Genomic DNA, 23,272 nt, shown 5'->3' with positions numbered 1-23,272 from the left:
TTATGGCCATTTATTACACCACCTATACAACAGCAACACGACTATAACGACATACACTGCAACGTCACTTTTCCACACAGTTTCCAAGAGACTCCAAACATTTCTGCGAACGCACAACCAACTTGTCGATGCCGGATGCATAGAAATTTCCTCCAGCGTTCTGCAACCACTCGGAGACAGCGGCCTTCACCTCCTCATCGGTCTGGAAACGTCGACCACCGAGCTCCGTTTTGAGCTTACCGAACAGATGAAAGTCGCATGGCGCTAGTTCGGGACTCTAGGGTGGATGTTGCCAGACCTCCCACTTGAAACGCTGCAGCAGCTCTCTCGTTTGGCGGGCCTTTTGAGGTGTTGCGTTATCGTGCAACAAAATCACACCGGCGCTCAATTTCCCACGGCGCTTCTCTTTAATCGCTTTACGCAACCGGTGCAACGTTTGACAATACGACACTGCGTTGATCGTCGTTCCTTTAGGCATGAATTACACGTGCAGCAAACCCTCCATGCCAAAGAACACTGTCGCCATAGCCCTACCGGCTGAAGGTTGAACCGTGGCCTTCTTTCGTTGCGGTGATGAGGGGTGCATCCATTCCATTGACGTTCTCTTGGTTTCGGGGGTGAAATGGTGGACCCACGTTTCGTCGCCTGTGACGATTCGCCGCAGAAACCCGTTGTCGTCTGCCGCATAGCGTTGCAAAAATGCCAGGGAGGATTGGAAACGTTGTACCTTGTGCTCATCGGTGAGAAGACGTGGGACCCATCTTTGACACAGCTGACGATATCCAAGGTCCTCGTGAACAATGGCGAACACTGCCATACGACATGTTCAGCTGCGTCACGATTTCTCTCAGTTCAATGCGCCGGTTCTGTCTAATGATCGCATTCACACTGTTGACCTTTGCACGGGTCCTTGACGTTGCGGGCCCGCCTTCGCGATGGTTGTCCGTGATATCCGTGCGTCCGGCTTCGAATTGCTGACACCACTTTACGATACCTGGCCGAGAAATGGCCCGCTCTCCATACACAGCACTAATTTCACGACGAATGTCCGTGCAATCCTTCCTTTTGGTCGCACGCACCTCATATTTGGAGTGAACATCCAGTCGACGCGCCATTGCATTTGGCCGCTATTCACACAATACTAGACGAGACACCACAGCGACCTGCCTAACAGACGTGTGGGCTCTGTCTGTCCCTTTCTCCGCTGTGCCCACGTTTGTGACACACAGCGCGCTGCTGTGGCGCGTTAGTGCAACTAATCTTTTGATCCACCTACGTACCTTTCTTGATAGGAGGCCATGCAACTACAGTAGGCAACTCATTGCCTGTTGTTTGGAAATACCAATCCAACATGCCGTGATCAAGATGTACTTTCAAATAACTAGGCAAATCATTGCCTGTTATTATAAACAGCATTAATAAATGTGAGTGAGAGAGACCGAGCTCGATAGCTGCAGTCGTTTAAGTGCGGCCAGTGTCCAATATTCGGGAGATAGTGGGTTCGAATCCCACTGTCGGCAGCCCTGAAGATGGTTTTCCGTGGTTTTCCATTTTCACGCCAGGCAAATGCTGGGGCTGTATCTTAATTAAGGCCACGGCCGCTTCCTTCCCAGTCCTAGCCCTTTCCTGTCCCATCGTCACCATAAGACGATGTCGATGCGACGTAAAGCCAATAGCAGAAAAATGTGAGTAATCTCCGTGGCTCGGGCGGCAGCGCGCCAGCCTCTCACCGCTGGATACTGTGGTTCAAATCCCGTCACTCTATGTGAGATTTGTGCTGGACAAAGCGGAGGCGGGACAGGTTTTTCTCCGGGTACTCCTGTTTTCCCTGACATCTTTCATTCCAGCAACACTCTCCATTAACATTTCATTTCATCCGTCAGTCATATATCATTGCCCCAGAGGAGTGCGACAGGCTTCGGCAGCCGGCACATTTCCTATCCTCGCCGCTAGATGCGGGCTTCATTCAATCCATTCCTGACCCGGTCGAACGACTGGAAACAGGCTGTGGATTTTTATTAAAAAATGTGTCCTGGTTAATAGCTTATGAGGTGCGTGAACTTTTCAAGTAAATATTGGCATACATTTTCATTACAGTTGTACTTGGTATTTCCTTCGTCATTAGAATTTTTCTTTCAGCGATGGAATTAGAATTCTTTCATCATGCTATTTTCCAGGTTCTCACTTTTTTAGCTCTGAATGAGTCCCCGGGAACCTACATGGAAAGGTGATGGCACGGCCAGGTAACTCATTTGCCGAGAGATATATAAAGTATATTGCTTCATGTTGGGTTAATGTGATCTAATGCAATGCAGTGACGATTAATCAATAAATCCCGTGTCTTCAACGCAATAGTTTAACATTTGTAGTATTGATAGTGTTTCAATATGTTAGCTTTGAAATAGCGCAGTTTATGTATGAATACAAGAGTAATCGTGTGTTTAATGACTGTTGTAGACAGAACAACAGCGTGTATTCATTATGCTATGTTACGCGAAGCATTATTCTCTTAGAGCTTTTGAATCATTCGCAAAGTCCTGGCATTCTCAATCCCCATAAGAATACGTTACGTAATTTAGTGTGCTGCACCACTGAGTCCATTCCTAACTAGGAAACATGCATGAGACGAACTTGCCGAGAGATGTATTGTTTCATGTCCGGCTGATGTGATCTAATGCAGTAGCGAACAAGCACAACTCCCGCGTCTTCATCGCATTAGTGTCCGACTCGTTGGCTGAACGGTCAGCGTACTGGCCTTCGGTTCAGAGGGTCCCGGGTTCGATTCCCGGCTGGGTCGGGGATTTTAACCTTAATTGGTTAATTCCAATGGCACGGGGGCTGGGTGTATGTGTTGTCTTCATCATCATTTCATCCTCATCACGACGCGCAGGTCGCCTACGGGAGTCAAATAGAAAGACCTGCAACTGACGAGCCGAACCCCTCCTGGGATATCCCGGCACTAAAAGCCATACGACATTTCATTTCATCGCATTAGTTTGATTTGAAATCTGTGGTATTCATAGCGTATTCAATGTGTTAGCTTTGAAATAGCGTAGCTTCTGTATGAATACACGAGTTATTGAGCATTTAATGAGTGACTTACACAGTAGAACAGCGTGTATTCATAGTGCTGTGCTATGCGAAGCATTATTCAGTTAGAGTGCCGCTTTCGATTCATTTGCAAATTTCCTGCCATCCTTCCCCCCCCCCCCCCCCCCAAATGAATACGATACGTAATTTAGTGAAAAACACGCAGGATACGAACTGTTTCGACAAAGGAAAAGCTTGATGAAACAAGAGCTCTCCAACTCCAACAAAATCCCTGTCGCGTCTCGCCGTACAAGCTACCCACAGAGTAACAAAACTGTTAACGGCCAAGCCTTATAAACCCACCGCTGCCCAACATTTAAAAGAACCAGACAATTTCGCTAGGGTTCGGTACTGTAACTAGTATATCTATACTAATATATAAAGAGGTAAAGTTTGTATGTAATGGCTAATCTCAGGAACTACTGGACCGATTCTAAAAAATATTTTACTAATGTAAATAATCATTATCCTTGAGGGAAATGGGCTATATTTTATTTTCAAAACAACTAGGCTAATATAGGCGAAAGAACGTGACAAAGCTCAACTTAAGCCCCTTGACGCAAGGAACAAAACTCAGTATGCCTTACGGGCCCGAAAACCACGTTTTAAGGCCCTAATACCAACCGTTGTGGAGATATTGGCACCACACTACTCCTGTTCTAGGAATCTGATAAAGAAATGATCTGACGTACTCATGGCAACGCCTGCTCCAATATTCTACAGCAGCGAGATTATCTATATATATATAAAGCAGAATGTCTGTCTGTCTGTCTGTCTGTCTGTCTGTCCGTACCTTATATAAATCCATACCGTTCCACCAATCTGAACCAAATTTGGTATACTTACCTTTTAGGACCCTGCCGGTAACCCCATCTACAAGAACGTTTAACATATCTCTCCATTCCCTAGATTTAGACCATTTGGCACATTAACATAGGCTAATACAGGCGAAATATTCAATTTGTCGTACGAGGACAAGATAAAGCTCATTTTAAGTCTCACGACGCGTAGAACAAAACTCGGTAAAGCCCTATGGGCCCCGGAAACCATGTTTTAAGGGTCTAAAACCAGCCGTTTTGGAGATATTGGCATCACACTACCCCGCTCTAGGAATTGTATGAAGAAATGACCAGCAGTAACCATCGCAACATCAGCTCAAGGATTCTGCAGTAGAATACAGGCCTGGTGTTCGAAGTAGGCACGTGCCAGGACAAGGATGCCGTTAAACTCATACTTCAGGCTCAGTCGGAAGAGAGCTTGAGAAGGGGTGAAGAAAGAATGTCCAAACTGGCCGAGATTATGGATGTATGTGGATGTATGTGTTATATTCCAGCATAGCCCTTAACTGAGACTGCTTCACACATGACTTACTATACTATCTGAACAAAAATTACGTGGGCTGAGATACCCCTAGCACCCCTGGCGGAGGGGATGATACTAAAAAATAATCGAAAACGACAAATATTACTGTCGAATCCACAGTTTTTGGGGTCGTTTAGATTAATACTGACACTCCGGATGCCTTTAAGTTAAAGGCCATACGCTATCACAGCTCTCAGCCAAACTGGGTACGAATATGAATTACTATCTCGAAAAGATACTGCAGGGATAAGCCACCCTGGGGCAGGGGGTGACATGTAAAATAATCGAAAACAGCCGATATTAGTGTCGAATCCATAGTTTCCGGAGTCAATGGGATGTCGGATGTCGTTTTAGTCCAAGTTCAGCACCCATCGGCATGGTGATTCAGAAGGGGTGATAAAGAAAATATCCAAATTCACCGAAATTAATATTATTTACACAGTTTTCGGTGTCGCTCGGCTGATTGGTTACAGTCCCAGTGACAGTGTACATCATATCTATAATGCGACGCGTAAATACATTACGTTATAACTCATTGTTATTATTATCTAAAAGGATCAACTACTTCCCAGACAACCTGGGCTGCCTCAAAGAAATACTTTAAGGCGAAACAAAATAATTTCAAGCTAAAACGTAAAATTATACACCTAACAATATTTCAATTTAAAAATTTACAAAAGAGTTCATAGACAATCAATTAACGTCATAATTAAGAAAACTTATAAAAACACTTGAAATAAGTGATACAAAACCTAAAATTAAAGGGTGTGAAAGAGAAAATTTCTTAAATTGCAGATGGACGTGTGTGCAAAATCTTCCGGAATAGCTCTCAACCAAACTTCGTACAAATACAAATTACTATGTCGAAAAGATACTGGAGGAGTAAAACTCCTTCTAGCAAACCTAAGGGAGGGAATGACGTACAAGAATAATCGAAAACGACGAATCCATAGTTTCCGTGGTCGCTGAGTTATACTGAAGCACTCTGAATGCCATTTAAGTACCAGTTCAGCTACGTAGGCATGGCGAAAAGTGGTGATGAAGAAGATGTCCAAACTTACTGAGATTATTTTGATTAACGAGAAAGAAAATAATCTATAAGACTTGAAATGAAACACAACAATAACTTCTAAACTACAAAATAGTTCTTAATCAGTCAACGTCACAATAACGAAATCTACAAAAATTACCTTCACGCATAATTAACAGGTAATAAACTGCCTAAAGGAAACAATAAAATGCCCGGGCAGCGCCGGGTAATATAGCTAGTGTAAAATAAATCCATAGTAAATTACATAAAAATATTGCAGGTAGTTCGGTCCCTTAATTTGAAGAGCGCGCTGGATCCGTATCACTCTCTTACTAATATCATAGCCTAACACCATCTTTTCCATTCGTATATGCATTTATCATTGACATTCAAAACATGAAACAATACGGGTGGGGTCAGGTGATGAACTGACCCACTGGGTTTTCGTTACAACATCGGCCGGCGTAATTCTGACTTGGAGTGAAATGAAATACATGTTAGACAGTCAATCAATCACAATTTTATTTACAAGTGGCCATTAACTGCAGTAAGAAATGAAAGATATCGTAGTGGCTAATTGTAACATCAGTAAATAAAATAAATAAAAACAATCAACTGATTGTATTTTTTCGGCTGTTATGCTGTTGATATCACATTTTGCGAACTAATTTATCCGCCTGGTTGCTCAGCGAAACGGATGGCAGTGGTGTAAATTCAGGGGGTTCTGCAGCTACCTCCACTTCCGACCCCTGGTCGAGGCCTCCACTTCATTGACTGCGCTCACTAAGACCGCTTACTTAACCTGAAATGACCTTATTTGGCGGGTGATTTGAAAAGTAAGGCGGTTGGCTAAGAGTTCACGTTTAACCTCACTAGGTGTTCAGGCTTAACATCACAGACCCCGGGTTCGACCCTAGGCTTAAAAGCCTAAGTCCCGAATTCGATGCCAAAAAGTGCAAGCTGAACCCAACTGCTAACGTGATTATAGTCAAAAGTGTAAGCTTAACCTAACAGGTACGGATTCGTCTCCAAGCTTAACCTTACAGGTCCTGGATTCGACCCTAGGCTTAAGGGCGTTAGCTTTACAGACCCAAGTTTGATACCCAAAACTTCCAGCTTAACCAAACTGCCGACGTGATTATGGTCAAGAGTGATAGCTTAACCTAACAGGCACGCATTTGACGCCAGGCTTAACCTTACCAGGGCTTTACAGACTCGTTTGAGATTCGATACCACTATCAACCTAACTAGGCAAGATGAGACATGGTCTAGGGGCTTTTAGAGCTGAGCTTGGAACAAGATGACGGCTGCACATAGGACTAGGGATATGGTGTAAGGTGTAATACATATGCTTTATTCATAGGGGTGTAAGGTTGGAAGGCACCCTCAGGGGGCTTGGAGCTGAGTTTAGCACAAGAAACCAGCACGGGACTACAGAAATGATGTAAGGTGTAATACATATGCTTTATTCATAGGGGGCGTAATATTGGGAAGAATCTTTGAGGTACGAAGCTAAGCGACTGTAGAGTCATTGGAGTCAATTGGAAGGAAACGAATGGGGAACAGTGATATGGATACGATTAATTAATCGTCACTGACCAAATGGATTATATGGACTTAGTAGCGTATGACTATCTCCTCCTCCTCATGGACTTAGTAGCGTATGACTACCTCCTCCTCCTCCTCCTCCTCCTCCTCCTCCTCCTCCTCATAGACTTAGTAACGTATGACTACCTCCTCCTCCTCATCATTCTCCTCCTCATTTGCCTGACAAAAGGGCAGATGGGCTCCTCTTCCTCATGGACATAGTAGCGTTTGACTACCTCCTCCTCCTATCTCCATCTCATTTTGCCTGGCAAAAGGGCAAAAGGGCAAAAGGGTTTCTCCTCCTCATAGACTTAGTAGCGTATGAATACCTCCTTCTCATAGACTTAGTAGCGTATGACTACCTCCTCTTCCTCCTCATTTGCCTGGAAAAAGAGCCAAAGGGCAGAAGGGCAGTACGCCAAAAGGGCAAAAGGGAATGAACTATGGTCTAGGGCTTAGAGATGAACTTGGAACAAGGTGGTAACACAGGACTAGGAAGATGGTGTAAGGTTTAATACATATGTTTCATTCATAGGGAAATAACATTAGAAAAGAGATTAAACCCTTGAGTTCAGATCTGAAAAACTGTTCGCGCTACTTGCATGATAAAAAAGGTTAATACCTACCGAATATACTAACAACATTTGTCGGACATATAACTAGAACATAATCTTTTAAACCGTCCGCATAGAATAATACTTATCTGTAGCACAGTGCAAAAAAGATTTTTTAGATAGCTGCACAAATGTTCGTTCATAAAAGTAGAAATTGGATTGAGGTAATAAGAGTGGTATTAAAGGGACAGGCTTATTGAAATAAATCAATAATGTTTTTAGTTTATCAATTATATTATCACAACTGAGATACAGATTTAATACGCGTTTACTAAAAAGTATGGTAGCACTAGATTAAATTCTTTACAGATCCTTGTACAATATATAAAGTATATTCACAATATTATGTATTCCGTACTGAGATATATACAGTTATATGTAAAGTAAGGCAGCTTAAAATTAAAATTAACTACTGGTCGTCAGTTACTTCCATGAGTCCTGCAATGATCTCAATTAAGAAGTCAAATGGTATAGACGAGTAGACTTTGTTTCAAGTTCTAAGAATAGGAAATCGACTAAAAGTCATTATGACTTTGGAGAAGAATGTAGAATCTTCAGCCGTAATGTTTTCCAGAGAAAGAACCTCGCTGAATTGTATCAAGTTCACTTTCGCGGACAGTATTTGAACTAAAATGTAAGATTGTTTGAACATATTATCTTCCATTTGTTACTGGGTAAAAAACATATATCAGCGTTCTTAAAGGAAACAACGAAAATTGAGGCACTGATATCGTTTCCCACGGACATTTTACAATTCTGGTATTGCAGATTGAATCTCGTCACCAAAATGGAGAGTGTCATCACAGGAATATTGTTCATGCACTCTACTATTCCTCCAGTTCTCCGGTTCTTTTGGAAGTATTACCTGTATGGCCGATCATTACCTCTAGCAATAGGCGCCTTAACGTTTATTTACATCTGTTACACATGCGCAGGTACGACTTGCGAAACAATGAAGCCTACACTCATTTCAAATCGCAATTAGTCATCGTATGCTGGCTGAGAACGCAGAATGCAAATCGCATCTTATTATGCTTCTGAAACTGGTATTAGAATATGCAAATTCTCTATCTCTCTCTCTCTCTCTCTCTCTCTCTCTCTACAACACTCCATTAACGTGTAGCATTCACAGTAGAACATCAGATTTCAAAATCTTCATCCACCCTATCGCTTGACTGTCTAACTTCCGTCAAAATCGCTAGCTATCACACTCACTCACCTGTAATGAAAGGAAGATGGATTCCAAATCTGCAAAAGAGGACTGCTAAAGATGTTGGCAGAAGTAATAAAACAGTGTGTAACATTGCTAGGAACTATGAAAAAGCTTATCACTGCTTTTGAAACCAACATCTACACTGACTCTTTCGAGTTTCTACTGCATTAACGCTTCATGGCACCAGCAGAAATGCATTTCTGTACTCCATAATACTCCGAGAAAGTTATGGGTACAACAGTTTGATTAAAATCGTCCATTGCTGTCTCATCCTCGCATTTACCTGGAGTAGCATTTTAATTTCGATCTCATCCACCAAAAAGAAAAAAGATCAACTGATATCTGACAACAGTTCACCACCCGTGAAAAACAACAATACTATTGCTAACACATATTTACTAGTGTTCGACGGAAACGTGACTGTAGAGTTCGCACTTAAGTTTTAGACTTCTTTCTTGATTACCGTGAGTAGTTCCTGTTGCTGTCACCAGTATTCACTCGCCAGACGTCTAATACCAGGGAAGTATTCTTGTTTAGCTAAGTTACTTATTATTATTATCATCATCATCATCACCCATTTATTGTTCCTATGGTGACCTTTTTTGCGACGGAATAGACAACATCCACTCCAAAGATAGACCTATAAAGCAATAGTAATCTATCGTGCTGATTAATGACAATTAGCTGGAAACCATCAAATTCCAATGTGATATTTTGGGCCGTATTGCTGATTTACCGCTTGTTTTTTTCAAACGTATACAACCTGCTCTTGTCTGACATGTCCCCTGTACGTGTATAACTCATTTGAAGTTCGCTGTGTACAAAATGGACGTGAGAGAACAAGATCTTCGAGTTAAAGCAGACGTTCCGAAATAATTACAGAATTCAGTGGAATAGGGGCGAGTTGAGAAATCACAATATGAATTTAATTAAATTCTCCTGACGTAAGTTATCACTGTCAACGGTCTTAGCCTCTCTCTCTCTCTCTCTCTCTCTCTCTCTCTCTCTCTCTCTCTCTCTCTCTCTCTCTCTCTGTGTGTGTGTGTGTGTGTGTGTGTGTGTGTGTGTGTGTGTGTGTGTGTGTGTGTGTGTGTGTGTGTGTGTGTGTGTGTGTGGCGGTATAGCTTTTGCAGATGGAGATCGCACTGTTCACACACGAATTTATTTTTCATTTCAAGAAACTTACCAGATTCACATAATTGTCATTTACGCAAATGTGGGACTGCCACGGGAGTTAAGATTAGTTAAGATTCAAACCTGGCTCTAAGAATAGTTTCAGATCATGCTTCAACAAAGAATTGACGATAGCAAGAAGTCTCTATGTAGCTATGTCAAGTCATTACAAGAATGTGACCTTCTTGTTCTTGATCCAGGTGGATTTTCCACTAATAGAACGTACACATAATTGTCCGACTCGTTGGCTGAACGGTCAGCGTACTGGCCTTAGGTTCAGAGGGTCCAGAGTTCGATTCGCGGGCGGATCGGGGATTTTAATCGCTTCTGATTAATTCTTCTGACTCGGGGACTGGGTATATGTGTCTGTTCCAACACTCTCCTCATCATATTTCGTCAACATACCACACTACCAACCATCACAGAAGCACGCAACAGTGCTTACATCCCTCCATATAAGGTTGGCGTCAGGAAGGGCATCCGGCCGTAAAACAGGACCAATCCAGTTCGCACCCGCGACCCCACATGTGTGGGATAAAGTGGTAGGAAAAGAAGAAGCACGTACAAATACTTGTAATTCACAGAGCAGTTAACTGAACTAATTTCGTTTCCACTGACATAGAAATGACAACTTACACAACAACGGTGGGTACAAATAGATTACACTGATATCCCCAATAATCGGGTGCATTCTGCTAATACTGTATATTATTTTTATATGAAAACTAAAGTCAGTCCGTCCGGCCATACTATGCGGTCGATCTCCTTCATTTGTTGAAATGAAAGGTATTAATGCACGGATTTGTCATCAAGTATTAAAAAGTCACGTAACTTCCGCCTTCCTCAAATTATTTAATTTTTCAACACGTTTTTCTCATTGAAGCAATCATATCTTTGGTTCTAATTGAGGTACGCAGTTCGTTTTGATCTAAGAACACTCAATGGATCATGCTCTTTCATTTGATGTCCTAGCTGTTCAAATTGCTTCATTCTGAGGAAGGTTATGAGTGGACATTCAATTTGACATCTCATTTTTTCAACATTTTTTCTCATTGAAGCAACCATACATTTGGTTCTAGTTGAGCTACGCCGCTCGTTTTGGTCTAAGAACCCTCAGTGGATCACGCGCTTTCTTTTGAGGTGTTAACTACTTAAATTGGTTAATTCTGAGGAAAGTTATGAGTGCATTTTTCTCGATGACGAAGCTCTTTGAAGGACTAATGAAGCTAAGTAATATTTTTAAGAAACAGAAATTCTGCCATCGCATATTCAAAGAGCAAACAGCTCGACTGGTAGTGTTGTACCAAGGAATGTTTACTCACCCGCCTTGGAGAGTGAGAAAGTTTGTTGTTACAGGGACTATCTCCCTCCAGCCGTCTCCAGCGAAAATGGGTTTCATATTGAGACTTGCAGATTCTTGTATTTGATCTACACACAACACCTTTTCTTACGTAATGCTGTTTTTCCTTCACACCTAATCGCTCACTGTATTTACAGCTCTAGAATATTCAGTATGCTGTGTTCTGCGAAAGTTTCAGATAAGATGCTGTTTTACATGAACATGTAAACATTGGATTTTTGCGAGTAGTTTCACTTCTTTTAATTATGGATGTTGGTAGAAATACAAAGAATGATAAGCGGATGTGTGAAAAACGGAAGTTGGAAAATGGGAAGCAATTTCATACAGAGTCCAATTCGATGACGTGTGCATGAATATTTTTCAGTGACGTCCTTCAAATAAAAACAATTTTGAAGTGATTCCTATTATTAGTGATGATAATTGTTTATTCCGCGCAATTCCTTCTTGTTTATATTGTACTAAAGATAGACATACTGAAATACGCTCTGGTACTGAAGATAGACATATTGAAATACGCTCAATTGTTGTTGACAATATTACCAAGAAGTGGCTTGCATATCAAAATGTTATTACAGGTGTCACTGATCATAAATGTGTAATGCTTGGTAATGGACAGAAAAGTGGACATACTGAACTTCACAGTGCGGGCGAGGTTTTTTACGAGCACCTCTTCAGAGTTCACAGGGAAAATAGTGACGTAATAACGGATTACGGTTCTGGTCACATGATTCATGACATTATTCACTAGGGATTTGGGCAATGGACATTATAATATCTTGAAAAATAACAACATTACTTCAGTAGTCGACAGGAAACATCAGCCCAACAATACAGCTGTTACTCCTCAAGTTCAGAGGCTAAGCCACTTTAACAGGTCATCGTGAGTCAACTGCTAAGATTGTAAGACAGCGTAATCCCAAAATTGACGGTCAGAAATTTAAGATTGCTTCAAACTGTGCTGTTTCAGATGTTATTCTAAATGCAGAGCCTTTTTCTGTAGGTGACCTTCAAGAGGTTTGTCAACATTGCTCTGTGCTGTATTTTAAACCCGAGAAGAATACACCAGGACGCTTCATACTCTGTTGTTATAATGGAAATATAAAACTTCCACCTATTACAATTCTTGACAAAGTGGAACAGTTGTTCACTGGTAGTGATGGAAAATCCGAAAACTTTAGACAGAATATTCGGCAGTACAAGACTGCAATGTCATTTGTTTCGTTTGGTGCAGAAGTTGACTTACCGCCAAATTATGGTCCTTATACTTTCAGAATACACAGTATGGTTCATTATCGAATTTCAACATTATACCCTAAAGATAGGAAAAGTGCTTAATATGGCCAGTTATACACTGACTGACAGAGCAAATGCAACACCAAGAAGGAGTGGTCAGAACTTTATGCCAATTGCAGGGTAGACTGACGTCACTGAGGTATGCTCATGATGTGAAATGCGCCGCTGTGCTGCGCACGTAGCGAACGATAAATGGGACACGGCGTTGGCGAATGGCCCACTTCGTACCGTGATTTCTCAGCCGACAGTCATTGTAGAACGTGTTGTCGTGTGCCACAGGACACGTGTATAGCTAAGAATGCCAGGCCGCCGTCAACGGAGGCATTTCCAGCAGACAGACGACTTTACGAGGGGTATGGTGATCGGGCTGAGAAGGGCAGGTTGGTCGCTTCGTCAAATCGCAGCCGATACCCATAGGGATGTGTCCACGGTGCAGCGCCTGTGGCGAAGATGGTTGGCGCAGGGACGTGTGGCACGTGCGAGGGGTTCAGGCGCAGCCCGAGTGACGTCAGCACGCGAGGATCGGCGCATCCGCCGCCAAGCGGTGGCAGCCCCGCACGCCACGTCAACCGCCATTCTTCAGCATGTGCAAGACACCCTGGCTGTTCCAATATCGACCAGAACAATTTCCCGTCGATTGGTTGAAGGAGGCCTGCACTCCCGGCGTCCGCTCAGAAGACTACCATTGACTCCACAGCATAGACGTGCACGCCTGGCATGGTGCCGGGCTAGAGCGACTTGGATGAGGGAATGGCGGAACGTCGTGTTCTCCGATGAGTCGCGCTTCTGTTCTGTCAGTGATAGTCACCGCAGACGAGTGTGGCGTCGGCGTGGAGAAAGGTGAAATCCGGCAGTAACTGTGGAGCGCCCTACCGCTAGACAACGCGGCATCATGGTTTGGGGCGCTATTGCGTATGATTCCACGTCACCTCTATTGCGTATTCAAGGTACGTTAAATGCCCATCGCTACGTGCAGCATGTGCTGCGGCCGGTGGCACTCCCGTACCTTCAGGGGCTGCCCAATGCTCTGTTTCAGCAGGATAATGCCCGCCCACACACTGCTCGCATCTCCCAACAGGCTCTACGAGGTGTACAGATGCTTCCGTGGCCAGCGTACTCTCCGGATCTCTCACCAATCGAACACGTGTGGGATCTCATTGGACGCCGTTTGCAAACTCTGCCCCAGCCTCGTACGGACGACCAACTGTGGCAAATGGTTGACAGAGAATGGAGAACCATCCCTCAGGACACCATCCGCACTCTTATTGACTCTGTACCTCGACGTGTTTCTGCGTGCATCGCCGCTCGCGGTGGTCCTACATCCTACTGAGTCGATGCCGTGCGCATTGTGTAACCTGCATATCGGTTTGAAATAAACGTCAGTTATTCGTCCGTGCCGTCTCTGTTTTTTCCCCAACTTTCATCCCTTTCGAACCACTCCTTCTTGGTGTTGCATTTGCTCTGTCAGTCAGTGTATATTCTTGACTTCCCCAATGCTAATGAAGTAATAATATCCCATGACGCTAACCTACATTTGACCAAAGACATAAATCTAATCCTTATGTTCGTTCATACAAGACCATACATCAGAAGGTCAAAGAGGAAGAAGTTCTTGCTCAGAAAGAAAATCGTCCTCGATTCAATTTTGTTATGCGGTTCTACCATGAACCATCTGCAGAGAAGCGACGTTATAATGATCCAACAAATTCTGAAACTGCTGCTACGTTTGAAATTGAAACAGCTGATGGAACGCCACTTTCTCACAGACATATTACAGCATATGGAAAGGAAGGCGAATTACAGAAAATAGGTTATGATAGTGTGGATTGCGATCATCTGTGTTATACTTTAATTTGGCCCTTTGGTGAACGTGGTTGGCATATAGATATGCCTATTGAGGTTAACGTCAGGCAAATATAAGGAAGACTGTTACTATCCGACAGTATGTTTTATATAGAATTGCAGTGAGAGGAGGTGGTCCTGTTGGTGCCTACAATCCCGTGATAAATGCTGGAAAACTTACTCAACAACTTTTTTGTGGACTATTACTGTCGTATTGAATGACTATTACTGTCATTGCGTGTAATGACGTATGTAAGGTAAGCAGACGCTGTACGTGTGAGAGCTGAACAGGAGAATTTGAGTGTAGGTAGGATGGTAGTTCTGCCTTCTTCGTTCATTGGGAGTCCAAGGAATATGATGCAGAATATAGTGCGCTATTGCAGTAGTCAGAAAGTTTGGGAAACGTGTTCTGTTCATCACATTTACTTATAACCCTGCATGACTCGAAATAATAAATAGTATTCATTCTTGGGAGACACCAAATAATCGACCGGACACTGTGGTACGAGTTTTCTATGCTAAAGTGCAAAAATTAATACGATAATTTATAAAGTGCAAATCTTTGGAATAGTTAGTTGTTTTTTTGTTTTGTTTTTTTGCTTTACGGCGCACCGACGCAAATAGGTCTTTATGGCGATGATGGGACAGGAACGGCCTAGGAAAGGGAAGGAAGCGGTCGTGGCCTTCATTAAGGTACAGCCCCAGCATTTTCCTGGTGTGAAAATGGGAAACCATGGAAAAACATCTTCAGGGCTTCCAACAGTGGGATTCGAACCCACTATCTCCCGGATGCGAGCTCACAGATACGCGCCCCTAACCGCACGGCCAACTCGCCCGGTCTTTGGAATAGTTAAACCGTTTTTGTACACTGTGGATTTGAAAAACGTGGTCTGCCTCACATTATTTCTTACTGACCTTAGAAGATAATTCGAGGACAGAGATAAAGTTATATCAGCTGAAATTCCTGATCTTTCTAATGAAGAACTCTATAAGATGGCGAAAGCTCATATGGTACATGGACCATGAGGTCGTATTAATCCTTCCTGTGTGTGTATGCAAGACGGTAAATGTAAAAAGGATTTTCCCAAATCGTTCAATGAGGAAACAAAAGATAATGGCACTGGCATTTACCAACGGAGAGATAATCGTAGAACCATAACTAAACGTATTCATGGAGAGTATGTTGAAGTAACCAATCAATTCATTGTTCCATACAATCCGCTCCTTTAGCTTTATTTCCGTGCTGATATCAATATAGAGATCTGTTCAAATGTGCGTTCAATAAAATATGTCCATAAGTATGTCTATAAAGGTAATGATTAATGTAATATAGAAGTAGCTGTCGAAGATGGTACTCTTGCTCATGATGAAAATAATGTATTCTTGAATGCTCGATATGTTGGGCCAAGTGAAGCAGCTCGGAGAATGTTTGCATATCCTATGCACGATCATTCGCATACTGTAGTTACCTTGCTAGTTCATTTGCCTGACTCTCAGAACGTTTACTTCAAGAATGATGCTCCTAAGGAAGCATTTATCTACGCTGAGTTACGTACGACACATTTAGTTTCATGGTTCAAATTGAACGGCAATCCTGCGACAAGAAGCCCTTACTTTTACTCTGAATCCCCAGTTCACGATGTATGGAGTAACAAAGAATGGCATAAACGTAAAGTTCATACTAAAACTATAGGCCGAATGTACAATGTTTACGTTTATTATTGCTACATTTGGTAGGAGCCACCTGTTTCGAACATTTGAGAACTTATAAAAATGTAATGTACAATACTTTCAAAGCAGCCGTTACAACACTAGGATTAATACTGCACGATATTGAATGGGAACGTGGTCCAGAACATGCTTCTTCCTTTCAAATGCCGTATCAGCTTCCACAGATTTTTGCCTAAATATGTATATATTTCAGCCACCGTCAAATGCTTCAAATTTATGGAATGTCTTCAAAGAGGCTATGTCTGAAGATTTCCTTAAATCACACATACCCGAAATAGCTCACCAATTAGCTGTGCAAGACATAAAATTATATGTTTTTCTCTTTCATCTTTCGAGTTAACTACCACTGAGTATCCCCCTCAAAATGAAGAGGAATTGCGGAACTAGCACAGATGAGGGCTGCAGCTAATGAAGAACAACGGGTTGTTACTGATGAAATTCTTCAGTTACTCCTGAATAATGATGCAACTACAAGTGACTGCAAGGTATACTTCATGGATGAACCAGGCGGTACTGCAAATACTTTTGTGTATCCGTGTTCAATACAAAGTTGCATTACTTTAGGAATACAAGTCACTTCTGTAGCGTGGACTGAAGTTGTTGCTATGTTGCTTCCTCATCGTCGTACAGTTCACAGCCGATTTTAACTACCCCTAAATTTACATGAACATTCTGTATCAGGTTTGAATGTGAATGGTAAAATTGCCACGCTCATCACTTGGGATAAAGCACCCATGGCAGACAAACATTCTTCAATGTGCTTAAACCGGTTACTGAAAGATATAATGGGTAATGAGTACCTTTCGTTGAAAAAATATATCAGCAGGAGATTTCCGACAAGTATTACCTGTTGTTCCTCGTGCATCAAGAGCTGCTATAGAACAAAATTCAACTAGGTTTTCACCTCTGTGGCTACTTTTCAAAATTTTCAAGCTTCAGAAAAATATGTGACCTAAGGCAGATGAATGTGAATTTGTAGACTTCGGTAATGGCAATGGTGAATACCCTTCTAATGATGACAACTTAATCGACTTGCCTTCTTCGATAATTCCAAATACAGACATCGTCACTGAAATTGATGACAAAAATGTATTTTTATCTTCTCATCACAGCTTCATTCTCTCTACGACTGCAATTCTTGCACCGAAAAGTGAACATTGCTACATGAACGCACATTATAAAGTGGAAATCTTTGGAATAGTTAAACCGTTTTTGTACACTGTGGAGTTTCAAAATACGTGATCTGCCTCACATTAATTTCTTACTAACCTTAGAAGATAATTCGAAATTTAGAAACACAGAGGTCATAGATATCAGCTGAAATTTCTGATCTTTCTAATGAAGAACTCTATGGAATGGTGAAATCTCATATGGTATTATAACAAGTTGTTTTACGTCGCACTGACACAGTTAGGTCTTATGGCGACGATCGGACAGCAAAGAGCTAGGATTGGGAAGGAAGCAGCCCTGGCCTTAATTAAGGTACAGCTCCAACATTTGCCTGCTGTGAAAATGGAAAATCACGGAAAACCATCTTCAGGGCTGCCAATAGTGGGGTTCGAACCCACTATCTCCCGAACACTGGATACTGGCCGTACTGGGTAGTTCAGATCTACTTCCAGAAACTTCAAGATATTACACGAATGTGAATGAATTGGTAACTGAAAAAGAAAGTGAAGTTTTGCAGTTTCCCATTGAATTTTTGAACAGCCTTGGGATGAGTGGTCTACCTCCCCATGTGCTGACTTTGAAGGAAGCTGCTATTTTAATGTTTCTTAGGAATTTTAACGCAACTAAGGGATTACTGAACGGGACGAGGCTAATAGTTAGAAAAATGTACGATAATATCATAGATTTAGAAGTTCTAACTGGTGTGAATAAGGGGAGCGAATACTGCTACCTCGCGTAGAATGCCCTTCTCTTTTAAACGCCGCCAATTTCCTGTTACATTAGCGTTTTGTATTACGATCAGCAAAACGCAGGGTCAAACGCATCCTGCTGTCAGCCACGAACAATTGTATTGCCTTATCGCGAGGAAAAACATTTGAAAATGTAAAAGTAGAAATTAAACCTAACGGTCGGTGCACAGCGAACATTGTCTGAAGGAAGTATTGTGAAATAAATGTTATAAACTATTACATAATGTCTTATTTAATTCTAATACTCTAAAATAATGAGTTGTTTTACGTCGCACCGACACACATAGGTCTTATGGCGACGATGGGATAGGAAAGGTCTAGGAGTGGGAAGGAAGCGGCCGTGGCCTTAATTAGGGAACAGCTCCACCATTTGCCTGGCGTGAATATGGAAAAACACGGAAAACCATCTTCGGGGCTGCCGACAATGGGATTCGAACCCCCTATCTCCCGAATACTGGATACTTGCCGTACTTAAGCGACTGCGGCTATCGAGCTCCTTCAAAATAATTCTGCGTAGCAGCACAAGCGCCCTAGTCATTATCATTATCAGCCAGCAGCAACTTACCGAGCTAGTGAGGAGATTCGTGTCCATGACATAAAAAGAAACGGCTCGTTTAATGAATGTATAAGCAGGATCAATGGAGAAAACCTTTCAGAATTAGTCACCAGTCTAGAAAAATAATTTCAGGAGAGTAGGGAAGACTTGGCAGGCGGAGCGCTGCACTTTGATCTAATTTGGAGAGGGCTTCTCTCAGTGTCAGGGCTAGGAAATGTACTTTTCAACTTGTGTAATTGAAGGACCAAGTCTTGCCGAGCATTAAAGAGGAGTGTTGAGCTGTGAGGACGTCATTAGTGAGACGGGTGAAGAGAAGGACAGTCTCAGGACACGGCTACAGTCAGCTGTCACTTTTCCAGCTACACAGGTGTACTAGGTAAAGATTTACCGAGGAGAAATGTTCGTTGGATCAGCTAGGAATTGTTTCGAACAATGCTTGTGTGTTTAATTGGTTTCTATTTTATGAGTGAGGGGTGTTTTGTTTGAAGCGATTGGGATAATTTGTGACGACATTTATCTGTTGTTGTGGTACTCTACGAGATACTGTTATTAGATGTGTTTGAAGGAGAATTTGTGCTCATGAGTAATGAGATTCAGTCGTATAAGATTCCTCCCAACTCGACGTTGAGGCTGAAATTTTATGGGATATTATTTCTGTACATACTGAACGACATGTACGGGGCATAGGATGTAAATTGAAACCTCTTCCTATGTTCAGTTCATGAGTGGGGAAAACATTAGATATGTGGTTCAGCACCAAAGTTGACTTGGCGAAGCAGAAAGATGCACTATCGATTGATTTAACACATAAATGTAAACGTTCAGCTCCTGGTGCTCGGTTGTCCTACCAGGAAAAATTCAAAAGATTTAACCATGAAGTTAGGAGAGATGTTGCATGTTAAGGAGGGATATTCTCCACTTGTATTGCTTCTAAGTGCGGACAAGTGGAGATTGTAGAATATTTAATTACTGTGTATGATGTTGACTTGAAATAGAGAGGAATTTATGAAGTTCCCAATGATCGCTCTGTACATTGTGTGACTCCGCTGTTGTGTGCAGCTGTGTCTGGAAGACTTCCTATTATTAAATGTTTGGTCGAACATGGTACAGATGTTAATGCATTATCAGATACTGGATCAACTCCCGTTCGCAGTGCTTGACACATCTGGATATAGTCTCGTACTTAGTTGAGCATGGTGCAGATATTGCCCGTCCTAGTTATAATGTTGGAATTTGCCTCATTAATTCAGTTCAGAGTGTTCAGTTATGTTTCCATCTCCTTCAGCCTGGAGCATATGTAAACACACGTGGCATACAGAATAAAACAGCATTACATTGTGCTATTTAAGAACATCGGTTTGAAACTGTTACTACACCATGATGCGAGGAGTAGGTATGGTGATGATGCATTGCATACTGCCAGTTTGAAAGGAGCCACCCTGATATTTGATTATCTGATAGCTACTGTAGAATATGAGTCTGAGTTTATTGCTGATGCCCATGAATTATTGGGTTCTACTTTCCTCCATGAACACAATAGCACAGCAACCGCCCTTCGACGGTGGCGAATAGCTACTCAGATTAGTTACACTCTTGGTCCTCGTGACAACGTACCCATACCTAAACTACCAGTTGTACAACCTCGGGCAGCTTTCCGTAATGTTACTGAATTTCAGTCCTTCAGTGATTAGAACAATGTGCCATTAGATTTGGATGCAATGCGAATACAGAGCCTACTCACTTGTGAACAAGTACTCACTGTTCCGTTTAATGTATAGAGGTGCAGGCTATGCTGATGCTCTTCCTTGCCGTGCTTTGAGATTCAGGTGGAGAAAGATACAATCCTGTACAACGACACTTGTTTCACCGCCCAAGCGTTGGCGCGTCTCTATGTAGACCTGAACGAAAAGAGTCTTGAAGTGCTGGATTCCAGTCGAGGCGCTGGTGGGCCAAAATTTGAGGGTGTGTGAGCAACCTTTCAGTTGTTAAGCAACGAGCTCCATACCAGCCGACAACTGCTTGAGATTCGTCCTTGCAGAAGAGACAACAAGAAAGTTTTGATTGTATTCTGATGTACATCTACCTTTATATTGTACGTCAGGAGTTCAAGGTCACCATGCAAAATGACATATATTTCATTAACTTGACATTTAATAAAATCATTTTCCATCAACTTATGTCTATCTAAACATAGTATCTATATGAAATTCCCCGGTAGTAGTCTCTCTGTGTTTGTGCGGGCTTATCTCCAGACCCACCCAAAGGGAAGATGTGATTTTAACGGGTGTACCGAGGGAGCTTTTAGTGTATGAAATATTAATCCGCGACACAAAAGAAGTCGTGTATTAACAATGTTACCAAAGCAAGGCAAAGAGTGAATTTGTCATCCGGGCGCTTTCTTGGCTTATGCAGCCAACCATAGACCAAAGTATGAGTGAAAGTATCGTTGAACATAAAAAGCTGCACAATAATGTCCGCAGCACTATGTACCTTTCTGTCCTAATACGCGTTTTTAAAGTTATAATTTTCAGTAAAAATGTTAAGTTTAATTACATAATCCTTATCAAAATAAATCGTTGAGTCACCTCAGTAACATTTATAAATTGAATACCCTTTATAGTACATAATTTAGATACAAAGGAGATACAAGGTAATCAGTAACACACTCTCTTTCGTTATCAATCGCTGTCTGCTAACGTTTTACTAACTTGATCTTTCGGAAATAAGACAGTAAAATAAAAGGTTATGTACAGTTTGAGGCTTTTCATAAGCACACATACAATACTTCCGGATGTAAACAGGAACTATCTCGAAGTATGAGCCAAAATATCCACACCTTAATACATACTGGATTAATATCTCTCAACATTAAACGAATTATAAATAATATTTTAAATAGTTTTCATGAAGATTATTTCTTTCTCCTGTCTTCTTTCTTAATATATTTACCCTCCGGGATTGGTTTCTCCCTCGGAGTCAGCGAGGGATCCCACCCCGACCGCCACAATGGCAGTGTCCTGGAGCGTGAGATTTTCGGTGAGGGGATACAACCGGGGAGGAGAACCAGTACATCGCCCAGCCAGCATCGCCTGGATGGGATAGACAAGGAAGTGGGAAGGAAGCGGCCGTCAGCTTAACTTAGGTACCATCCCGGCATTTTCTTGGAGGAGAAGTGGGAAAGCACGGGAAACCACTTCGAGGATGGCTGAGGTGGGATTTGAACCCTCCTCTACTCAGTTGACCTCCCGAGGCTGAGTGGACCCCGTTCCAGACCTCGTACCACCTTTCAAATTTCGTGGCATAGCGAACCTTCGGGGATGGCAGCTAATCACACTAACCACTACACCATAGAGGTGGACCGTTCACCTTCAATCAATCATCATTGATCTGCATTTAAGACTGTCACCCTGGTGTCAAATTCCCTATAAATTGTTCTACCTACTCTTTTATTAAATCACAAAATGTCGCAGTCGCTAGGTATCGAACCTACGCTCCCAGAGGGAGTCTGACTTCTAGTCAGACGCCTTAACCACTCAGCCACGACTGCACACATGTAAAAGCAAAGCAAAGTAACCTCCGTACAGGCCATGAAGGCCCTTGGAGGAGTGGAAGGTAAAGGCTTCCACCATTGTTAACCTTGGCACGTGATGGGGTAGAGTGGTTAGCTCTACGCCCGGCCGCCTTTGCCCCCAGGAATTAACCTGGTACTCATTTTTGGTGTAGGCTGAGTGAACCTCAGGGCCATATGCACCTCCGAAAGTGGAAATATCGCTTCTTAAATTTTACGACTTCCTGACGGAGATTAGAACCCACGTCCTTCCTGGCGAACCGAGCACGCCTTAACCGCTTCGGCCAGGCAGCCCCTACGGCACACATGTACGCCGGAGAACCTTCGGTTCTACGTTCATAAGTCACAAGACCTACTGTTGTATGCGACTGTTAATCGTATGATGATAAACCACAAGACGTACTGATTTATGCGACTGTTAATCGTGTGATGATAAACCACAAGACATACTGATTTATGCGACTGTTAATCGTGTGATGATAAACCACAAGACGTACTGATTTATGCGACTGTTAATCGTGTGATAATAAACCACAAGACCTACTGTTGTATGCGACTGTTAATCGTGTGATGATATACCACAAGACGTACTGATTTATGTGACTGTTAATCGTGTGATGATAAACCACAAGACCTACTGTTTTATGTGACTGTTAATCGTGTGATGATAAACCACAAGATGTACTGATTTATGTGACTGTTAATCGTGTGATGATATACCACAAGACCTACTGATTTATGCGACTGTTAATTGTGTGATGATAAACCACAAGACGTACTGATTTATGCGACTGTTAATCGTGTGATAATAAACGACAAGACCTACTGTTGTATGCGACTGTTAATCGTGTGATAATAAACCACAAGACCTACTGTTGTATGCGACTGTTAATCGTGTGATGATATACCACAAGACGTACTGATTTATGTGACT

At 42.2% G+C, this 23,272-nt stretch overlaps 1 non-coding gene and 1 pseudogene across 1 annotated transcript; one reads left to right on the top strand and one right to left on the bottom strand.

Annotated features, from left to right (window-relative positions):
- Nucleotides 1-19,349: 19,349 nt before the first annotated feature.
- LOC136866767 (protein fem-1 homolog A-like) lies at nt 19,350-20,958 on the top strand (annotated as a pseudogene).
- A 1,277-nt stretch (nt 20,959-22,235) lies between these two features.
- On the bottom strand, nt 22,236-22,317 carry TRNAS-AGA (transfer RNA serine (anticodon AGA)). The gene has a single exon. It is a non-coding gene; the product is annotated as a tRNA-Ser (tRNA).
- Between the last annotated feature and the right edge of the window lie 955 nt (nt 22,318-23,272).

The sequence above is a fragment of the Anabrus simplex genome, chromosome 3 (genome assembly GCF_040414725.1).
Source record: "Anabrus simplex isolate iqAnaSimp1 chromosome 3, ASM4041472v1, whole genome shotgun sequence".
In the NCBI taxonomy this organism is placed as follows: Eukaryota; Metazoa; Arthropoda; class Insecta; order Orthoptera; family Tettigoniidae; genus Anabrus; species Anabrus simplex.
The sequence above is the reverse complement of the archived record's forward strand: the minus strand, read 5'-3'. Positions and strand labels throughout refer to the sequence as shown.